Genomic DNA, 10608 nt, shown 5'->3' with positions numbered 1-10608 from the left:
TGAGTTGTGTTCCGTTACGTGAATATACTAAAATTTGTTTATCTGTTCACTTGATGGACATTTGCTTTATTTCTACTTTTTGGCTAGTATGAAGAAAATTGTTGTGATCAGGCATGTACAGATTTTTTAAGGACATTTGTGGTCAAGTCTTTTGGGTAAATACCTAGGAATGGAATTGCTAGATGGATATCCCTCTCAACAAAACCAACAACAAATGGATAGATGTATGTGTAACCTAAATCTGTGGTTGTGAGCTGTGGGTGATTTTGCTGCCCTGGGGGAATTTGGCAATGTCTGGAAACATTTTTGGTAATCATAGCTAGGTAGGAATGGATAGAGATCCAGGAGACTGCTATACACACATATAAGGCACAGGATAGTTCTGCTTGCAGGGAATTCTTTGGTTCACAGTATCTATAATGCTGAGGTTAGAATTTCTGCTTTCAACAAAATTGCCAAACAGTGTGCCAAGGTACTTGTATCACTGTGGTATATGACAGTGTCTATTTGTTGCATGTACTCTATAAAATTTGATATTAATACTCTCAATTAGCCATTCTAGTGGGTATCCTATTTGTGGTTTTAATTTGTATTTCCTTTATGACTAATGATGTTGGTTTTTTTTTTTATGTGCTTTTGACCATTCCTCTATCTGTCTTTCTCTAGCTTTGAGATGACTGATATAGCATTGTGTAAGTTTAATGTGTAAGTTAGTGAACATTTTCATCACCTCACATAGTTACCCATCCCCTTTTGTGGTGAGAGAACATTTTAGATCTATCCTCTTAGGAACTTTCAAGTATACAATACAGTATTGTTAACCAATGTTTAGTGTAGTTACCATGCTTTGTATTAGATGCCCAGAATATATTCACTTTCGAACTGGAACTTTGTATCTTTTGACTACCAGCTTCCATCTCTACCCCATTTCCTGGCCCCTGGCAACAGCAATCTCCTGTTTATATGATAGTTTGACTTTCTAAGATTCCACATGTAAATAAGATCATACAGTTTATATCTTTCTATCTGACTTATTTCACTTAGCATAATACCCTCAGATTTCACCCATGTCACAAATGGCAAGATTTCCTTTTTATGGCTGAATAATATTCCATCATACATGTATCATCTGATTCCAAACTACATTGCAAAGCTATAGTAATCAAAACAGTATGGTGCTGGCTTAAGAACAGACACATGGACCAGTGAGGGGCGCCTGGCTGGCTCAGTCAGTAGAGCACGTGACTCTTGATCTCAGGGTTGTGAGTTCAAACCCCACGTTGGGTGCAGAGATTACTTAAATAAATAAATCTTTAAAAAAACAGAAACAAAAGATACATGGACCAGTGAAACAGAACCGAGAACCCAGGCATTACGGCTAACTAATATTTGACAAGGGAGCCAACCTCGTCAATAAATGGTGGTGCAAAAACTGGATGTCCATGTGGAGAAGAAGGAAACTGGACCCTAATTTATACAGCTCAAAAAAATTAAGTGAGACTGGATTAAAGATACAAATTTAAGATTCAAAACCATGAAACTCCTAGAAGAAAATATAGGGAAAAAGCCCTGACATGGGTTTTGGCAATGGTTTTTCTTGGATATGACAACACAGGCAAAAAAAAAAAAAGCAAAAGTACACAGGTGGGATTACATCAAACTTAAAAGCTTTTGCACAGCAAAAAACCAATCCCCCATCCCTCTCAACAAAACCAACAACAAAATGCCAAGGCAGCTTATGGAATGGGAGAAAATATTTGCAAACCATATTTCCCAAATAGTCAAGGAACCTGTACAACTAAATAGCAAAAACCCAGAAATTTGATTCAAATAATGGCAGAGGACTTGAATAGACATTTTCTACAAAGAAGATATAAATAGCCAACGGGTGCATGAAAAGGTGCTCAGTATCACTAATCATAAGAGAAATGCAAATAAAACCCCCCTGAGATATCCCCTCACACCTATTAGAATGATTGTTCTCAAAAAGACAAAGATAAATGCTGACAAGGATATGGATAAAAAGGAGCCTTTGTGCACTGTTGGTGGGAACATAAATTGGTAACATCCACTGTGGAAAACAATGTGGAGGATCCTCAAAAAAAAAAAAAAAAATTAGAATTACCATATGATGTGGCAATCGTACTTCTGGGTATATATCTGAAGAAAACAAAATCACTACTTCGAAGAGATTATCTGTACCCCCACATTCATTGCAATATTATTTACAACAGCCAAGACATGGAAATGACTTAAGTGTTCTATACTTTCTGCAGAAGTTTCTGTTCAAGTCTTTTGCCCAATAGAAAAACTGGATAGTTTACACAGTCTCATTAATCCTTTTCCAGACATATCTCTTGCATATATTTTCTATTGGTCTGTAGCTTTCCTTTCATTTTCTTTCTTTCTTTTTTTGTTTTTTTTTAAGATTTTATTTATTTATTTGACACAGAGAGAGAGAGAGAGAGTGCATACAAGCAGGGGGAGCAGCAGAGGGAGAGGGAGAAGCAGGCTCCCCACTGAGCAGGGAACCTGATGTGGGGCTCAATCCCAGGACCCTGGGATCATGACCTGAGCTGAAGGCAGATGCTTCACTGACTGAGCCACCCAGGCGCCCCTCCTTTCATTTTCTTTTTCTTTTTTTTTAAAGATTTTATTTACTTATTTGAGACAGAGAGAATGAGAGAGACAGAGAGCACATGAGAGGGTGGAGGGTCAGAGGGAGAAGCAGGCTCCCTGCCGAGCAGGGAGCCCGATGTGGGACTTGATCCAGGGACTCCAGGATCATGACCTGAGCCGAAGGCAGTCGCTTAACCAACTGAGCCACCCAGGCGCCCCTTTCATTTTCTTTTAATGGTAACTTTTGAAGTCCAGAAATTATAACCTTTGGGGTCTGGTTCACATCTCTTTTCTTGCTAATCGAGTGCTTTTTGTGCCTATGAAGACTTTTGTTATACCAAGATATCACTAATATACTCTCTTTAGTTATTGTCTAGAAGCTTTGTACTGTTTGGTTTTATATTCTTTTGGAAAGGATTTTTTAAATATATGGTATGAGGTGTAGGGATCAAGATGTATTTACTTCCATCTGGATTTTCACTTCTTACAGACCATTTCTTCTTCTTTCCCCAGGAATTTACTTTGTCTGCTGCCTAAACTCAGTTGATCTATTTTGTGGGTCTGTTTTTGGACTTTCTATTCTTCTCTTTTTGATCTCTATCTGTCCTTATTGCCAACATCACCCTTCCTTAATTACTTTGGTAATTTTAGAGGAAGTCATGGAAACAGGCAGTGTCAGCCCTTCAACTTTATTCTTCTTTAATATTTTGCCTATTCTAAGTCTTCTGAATTTCTAAGTAAATTTTAGAATATTCTTCTTGGTTTCTACAAGAAACCTTTTGGGATTTTAATCGTGATGGCATTGATCAATTTGAGAATTGACAGATTAAGTCAATATTGACAATACTGAATCTTCCAATTTTCAAACATGGAATATGTATTTGTTTCTTTCTGACAGTACTGTTTTAAAATTTTCCATTACAGGTCTTAAAGTTTTGTTTCTTTTTCAGTATTTTATGATGTGTTTGTTGTTGTTGTTTTTAAGTCGGCTCCATACGCAACGTGGAGCCCAGCATGGGGCTTGAACTCCCAACCCTGAGATCAAGACCTGAGCTGAGGTCAAAAGTCGGACACTTAACCAACTGAGTCACCCAGGTGCCATGATATGGTGTGTTTTTAAGATTTTATTTTTTAAGAATAATTTGAGGTTCACAGCAAAATTGAGGGGAAGGTACAGAGACTTTCAATATACTTCTTATGTCCTCACATGCGTAGACTCCCTCAAAGTGGTACCTTTGTTAAAAATGATGCCTACACTGACATCATAAATGACCAAAGTCCGTACTTTACGTTAAGGTGTACTTTTGATGTTGTATATTCTTTGGGTTTGGACAAATGTATAATGACACTTATACATCATTATAGTATCATACAGAGTATTTTCACTCCCCTGAAAATCCTCTGTGCTTCACCCCTCAAAAATTTCTTCTGAAATATTTTAAGATTTTTGATAACATGTAACTAGTATTTGAAAAAAAATGATTTTTGATTGTTGCTAATGCAACCAACTCAGAATTGATGTTTGTATTTTGATTTTGTATCCTGAAACATTGGTAGATTTATTCTATTAGTTTTTTTTTTTTAATTCTTTAGAATTCTCTGCATAAACAATCCTGTCTTCTAAATATAAAGATAGTTTTAATTTTTCCTTTTCTGTCTGTATGTGTTTATTCACTTTTCTTGCCTATTGCAGTGGCTAGGACCTCCCATGTAATTTTAAAAAGAAGTAGGGAGAGTGGACATTCTTGCTTTTCCCCTGATCTCTGGAGAAATGCATTTAATATTTAACCATTAAGTATGATATAGAATTTAAATTTTTTATTCCATTTGGCCCACTCAAGGTTTGTCTTAGGTTCACCTAAACATTTGGATGGGGGAAGAAAGACTAATTGCCACACTTGGCTTCAGAGCAACCTCAGGTGTCCCTCTTCTTTGGAAGCCATTGCTGCATTCTTTGGGTTAATCTTGCTCCACCTCCTCCCCCCATGGGAGTTCAGGTGCAAGGAGACAATCCCCAGTGAGTGGGTGGGGGAGCCATACTAGCTTCGAAGCTTCATGCTCCTCCAGAGCTACTGTCTCTTGTAATAACCCCATAGGTATCTCCTCCATGGTCCCTGCAAGGGACATGTCCATTATGAAGAAGTTTGAATTTATACTTCCTATCAGATTATTAGTTCTCCCAGTCCAGATGCAGTCTACCAACCAGGGTCATTCTTAGTATAAGCATAAAGGTTGTGGACGTCCTACCTTTATCAGGTAGCAGCTACCTGATAAAGGAGATAAAACTTAGAAAGTTAACCAAATGTCGGATTACCTATATCATAGTTGTCTTTCATCAAAATGAGAAAGTTCTCTATTCCTAGTTTTGAGTGCTTTTCTTTTTAAAATTATGAATGGGCATAATTTAGTCAAGTGCTTTTTATAACATCTATTAAGATGGTATATAGTTTTTGTCTCATATTTGGTTAGTGTGGAGTATTACATTGATGGATTTTGCAGTCCTGGGCTAGACCCAAATTGCAAGTTGACCTGTTTGAGCCTCATTTTCATCTTATGTGAAAAGGTAGGAAAATCTATCTTTCATGGTTGTTCAAAGATTAAATTATATGGTTAATAGAAAGCCCTGGGAAAAGAGTGGACAGTTCACGTAGGTGAGAGGAAGATTATGGCCATATCTGTAGATGTGTTTTGCCATCTTGCTTTCCAAAAATAAAATGCCAATTTATGGTTGATTGCTTTCTTTTAATGGACCTTCTTTGTAACTAATGACACAAAGAAGGGTGATTACAAGTAGCAGAGCATAGGATAGGGTAGCAAAAGTTAAGGAACAGACTTTACAATACTACCCTGATATTTGGTGCTGAATCAGGTTCCCAAAGATAGAATTAATTGTCCTGTTCTCCTGAGTTTGTGCATCAGAAGGAAATCCTTTTGAGGTAGTTGCTTCAAAAGAGTGGATTCTGGACAATTTTTTTCTCTCCTTCCTCCTGCTTTCATTTAGGACTAGTGTGTTTGTTTAGGCCAGGAAACTGTATTATCTGGTTTGTTTCCAGTATAGCTGCTATTTGAATAGTCACAATTTCTAAAAAGCTTGTATTGGAGTTCTTTATCAAGTGCTAATTGGATTTGTAATTTTCCTAGTTGACCACATCCTGCATAAATATACTTGCCTTGTCTCTGTGTCCCAAGGGATGCTGTTTCGTTACAATGCATTGAAATAACATATTTTTAGTATTCTACTCAAGTATTTTATTAATGTGAATGCCTGGGTTATATTGTTGCAAAATGTTTCTCTTATTGACAATTTGATCTCTTTCTATTTGGATGGGGCAGTAAATAAAGGTACTTAATTTACATAAGCCTATTAAATGAAATTCTCAAGAGGAAGGAAAATAATTTTAAATGCAGTTTACAATGTGGTGATAGCTGATCCACTTACAAACAAGCTCATTTAGGGGAATTGGATTGAATGAAAAAAACTTCACAAGTTTTATAACATTGTAATACATACCAAATAGTATTCATAATATTAAGCTGTATGAAGAGATTTTCTGTTGACCCCTTCTTTTCTCTCTTCTTATCCTCAGAGGGTAAAAAAGGGTATTTGTCTTGCCTTCCAAAATGATTCTGTCAATTTATAGTTGAAATGGCTTTCCCTTGAAAGGGAAGCAGAGAGCCTGAGCTCCAGTTATCGGAGGTTCTGAGAGTTTAGCTCATATTGCACACCCAAGAATCCTCTCCCTTCCCTTGTTTGTTTTCTTTTTTGGATGGACAATTAGCAGACTTACTTTTTTTTCTGATAGAAATGAAATTAGCAAGACGATATGTATGGGACAACCAAATTGCTCTCGTTCTATATCTCTTTAAAAAAAGTTTTTTAAAAACTGCTTCTGTAACATTGTAAGGACTTCTCTTTCCATTGGCCTTTGGGAATTAAAGAGCACAGCCATCAGAAGAGATTATTCTCACATATTTCTCTTTGACCTCTACAAAGGTGCATTTTCTCCTTTAGAAAGCCACTGGCAAGTTCACCTAATGCAGAACATGGAGTTCATTTGTTTAAAGAGTTGCAGCCTTAGGGTACAAATATAACACATCAGCTCCTCCAATTAATTTCTAGGAAGCTCAGGTAATGACTCTGATGTGTCGATTATATGGTATGGATATGGGCTGTGGTTACCTTAAAAACCATCTGTTTTCTTAGGTTTCTGCTCAGGAATTGTGATTCTTAGAGGCAATTCTGCAGGACATTCTCACATTTGAATTTGGAGGTAGAGGACCCACTTAACATCCTTCAGAGTAAGCACAAGTCTAGAATTCTTCCATTAATTCATTCTTTAGTTCTTTTTTTTTTTTTTAAGATTTTATTTATTTATTTGTCAGAGAGAGAGAAAGAGAATAAGCAGGAGGAGTGGCAGGCAGAGGGAGAAACAGGCTGCCCGCTGAGCAAGGAGCCCGATGTGGGTGGGAGTCAATCCCAGGACCCTGGGATGATGACCTGAGCCGAAGGCAGATACTAACCAACTGACCCACCCAGGCGTCCCTTTTCTGCAGTTCTTTTTGAACATCTTCTAGATCTGGTTAAAATTTATATGAGCAATTTTTCTCATCTGCAATTAAATTCCAGTTAGACTATTTCTAAATCACTTTAGATTCTGCAATTTAATTTCCCCAGGATCACTTTCTGCTTACTTCTCTTCAATGCATTTTATTAATCTGTCATAGTGTACCTTAGGTCACTATTCTTGCACCATATTATCCTTATAACTGCTATTTTTTTATGTTAGTTTGTACATTACTTTTATGAAAGCAATTAATTTGACTAATCCTAGGGAGAGAACTGAATATTCTTTTGCTTGTCAGTACTGTCATTAAAGTTACAAATGAAAACTTTTTACCATGACCTGGTTTGCAGTGTCTGCTACCTATTAGTAGGCTTGGATCAGATCTTCAGAAAGCAGTTAGAGTGTGAGGAAGAAGGGGGCAGACTCTTTGAAATAGAAGATGAATACAACAAAAGAGAGGGATAGGGCAGAGAGTACGAAGAAAGGGAAGATTAGTCATTGGTATCAAATTCTGTATGACAGGTTAATTGATTTCGCTTGGGTCCATTCTCTCCTTCCTGCTCATGGTTCTGGCCTGAGTTTAGGTCATTTCTCTTTTCTTTACACACATATGCTCTGTCTGAAATATCTTTTTCACTGTATGACATTAAGAATTTCTGTTAAACCTTTAAAACTGAGATTATTCATTGCTTCTTAGAAACCATTTCCTAGCTCCAGTTCCCTATGATTGCCTTCTATCATGTATAGGCCACTGTCATTGAACTTACTTACTGCCATATTGAAATGGTCTCTGTGACTATTTCTTGCATAAGACTGTGAGCTTTTTAAGATAGGGACTGTTTTAATCAACTTTGTACATATAGTGTCTAACATACACTTTGGCTTTAATGGAAGCTTAAAAATAAGCAAGAAAGAAATACAGAGACTTAATAGGGGTCTTTAATTTTAGCAGTGAGGCAATAATTGGTGACCTTCCCCAGAGCAATTTTTTTTTTATTTTTTAAAGATTTTATTTATTTATTTGAGACAGAGAGAATGAGAGACAGAGAGCATGAGAGGGAGGAGGGTCAGAGGGAGAAGCAGACTCCCTGCCGAGCAGGGAGCCCGATGCGGATCTCGATCCCGGGACTCCAGGATCATGACCTGAGCCGAAGGCAGTCGCTTAACCAACTGAGCCACCCAGGCGCCCCTCCCCAGAGCAATTTTAATCCAGTAGTAGAGGTGGAGGGCATGGTAAAGTGGGTTGATAAATGAAGAGATGAGGGGACCACAGTTCAAGAAGGTTGACTGTGAAGGGAGCAGGGGGTGGGTGTCATGGCGGTGGCTGGTTGGGAAAGGAATATATGGTACAATTTATTGGTTGTAAGAACTGGCAGGTGAACTGGGAAATGTGAGCATATTTAAAGGCATAAGGAAAGGAGCTCCTGAACCTAATTAACAGACTGTGAGGCAGCTGGTTCAGGAAGAATAGGAATGATCAAATCCAGGGTATGGGGGAGAGATGAGCACTGGAAGCGACAAGTTGTCCATACTCCTTGGAGAACAAAAGGAAGAAAGATTTAAATAATTGACTTAGAAGTGAATTTTAGGGCAGAATCCTTTATTTTTTTAATAGTCTTAGTTTTTATACTAAGAAAGTAAAGTGAATTTTGTGATGACCACACTGCAGCCTTAGTCTTCTGCCTGCAAACTCTGGTATGGATCTTTATGAGATGATCCCTGAATTCCTGATTGGGAGACTTGGTGAATATAGTCTCTCTGCAGGGTTTGGTAGTGAGATGTCTCTAGATCTTAAAGATAGCATCAGAGGTGACCTTGGCAAAGTTGTCCATGGTGACAGTGCAGCCTCTGGCCAAGGAGTAGCTCTTGTCAGTACCTGCCATGATCAGCAGCTTGTTGGGCACAGGAGCCTAGAAAATGCCAGTGTCCCTGGAGGTGAGGATGAGACCCACCAGCACAGAGCCTTAGTGGCTTGTCACCTCGCAAAGAACAGTGGAGGGCTTGCTTATCTTGTTCCTCTAGTAGCCTTGCCACACAGAGACAATGGAGAGCTTGTCCAGGATGATGGCCCCGCATATGGTGGTGGCTACCTCCTTGGAGTGCGTAACACCCAGACTGACAAGTCAGTTGTAGTCCTCCATGGTGACAAATGCCTTGAATCTAGTCTGCTGGTGAGTATGGGTCTGCTTTTGCATGGGCATAATCTTCAAAACCTCATCATTGAGGAATATCCCCAGGAAAAAGTCAGTGATGTCAGATTCCTTGATGGGTAGGGAGAAGAGATGGATTTCCTCTAGGGACTCAGTTTTCATATCCTGGACCAGGTGGCTCAGTTTGGTGATGGAGATCCACACCTTGGCCTTGGCTCCACAGAAGCTGTCTTGGCCTCCCATTCTAGGACCTCTGGGGCTGCCTAGATGTCTCACAGCACTGGTGTCATCTACTGTTTTGTCTTTTCTTGGAGAAGAAAAATGCAAATTCCTTTAAATCAGGTGCTTCCTCCTCTTGTTGGACCTTAAATCAGAGCCCAGTTGAAGAGTAGCTACGAGCTGCGTAAGATTGGTGGCATTGCTTTTTGTATATTTAGGTAGTTTGAATTAAGTAGAACAAAGAAGGAAATGCCATCTATATATTATTTCATTTTTTGAGAATGTCCTTATTTATTTCAGACTAATAGGTCTATCTGGGAGATAGGTCTTACAACACTTGTAAAAGATATATGTACAAGATGGTACTGTCTTATATGCATCATTCAGTTTCAAAGAAGAACCTCCAGTCATTTGGAGGGGCAGTTGAACAGACACATACCTATCTTTTCAAATACTCTAAATTAGATATAAGCTGCCGGAAAAGACCTTTTCATGTACAGTAAAATGACATTCTTTGCTGGCTCCTGTAAAATTGCCTTGTCCTTTGTCAGCAGAATGACTTCAGTTCTGCTTCCTGTTTATAATCCTAAACTTTTATCTTGAAAATTTTGTTGCCACGTATACATGTAGGATACTGTTTACTGCAAGTAACAGAAAATACAACCAGAGGTGGCTTAAAGGAAGAGAAAATTGTGTTAATTATATAATGAGAAACCTGGTGAAAGACAGTTGTAGTGTCAGTTCAACAGCATTTTCAGGATCAGTGTTCTGTCCATCTTGCTGTTCTGACAACCTTACTTTTTTTTTTATTATGTTAATCACCATACACTACATCATTAGTTTTTGATGTAGTGTTCCATGATTCATTGTTTGCGTATAACACCCAGTGCTCCATTCAGTACATGCCCTCTTTAATACCCATCACCAGGCTAACCCATCCTCCCACCCTCTTCCCCTCTAGAACCCTCAGTTTGTTTCTCAGAGTCCATAGTCTCTCATGGTTCGTCTCCCCCTCCGATTTCCCCCCTTCATTCTTCCCCTCCTGCTATCTTCTT

At 38.4% G+C, this 10608-nt stretch overlaps 1 pseudogene; it reads right to left on the bottom strand.

Moving 5' to 3' along the window:
• Positions 1-8743: 8743 nt before the first annotated feature.
• Positions 8744-9641, bottom strand: LOC115944628 (small ribosomal subunit protein uS5 pseudogene; annotated as a pseudogene).
• Between the last annotated feature and the right edge of the window lie 967 nt (positions 9642-10608).

The sequence above is a fragment of the Leptonychotes weddellii genome, unplaced genomic scaffold (assembly GCF_054177405.1).
Source record: "Leptonychotes weddellii isolate Sample4059 unplaced genomic scaffold, ASM5417740v2 HiC_scaffold_5214, whole genome shotgun sequence".
NCBI classification, from domain to species: Eukaryota; Metazoa; Chordata; class Mammalia; order Carnivora; family Phocidae; genus Leptonychotes; species Leptonychotes weddellii.
This window is presented reverse-complemented; position numbering and strand designations above follow the sequence as displayed.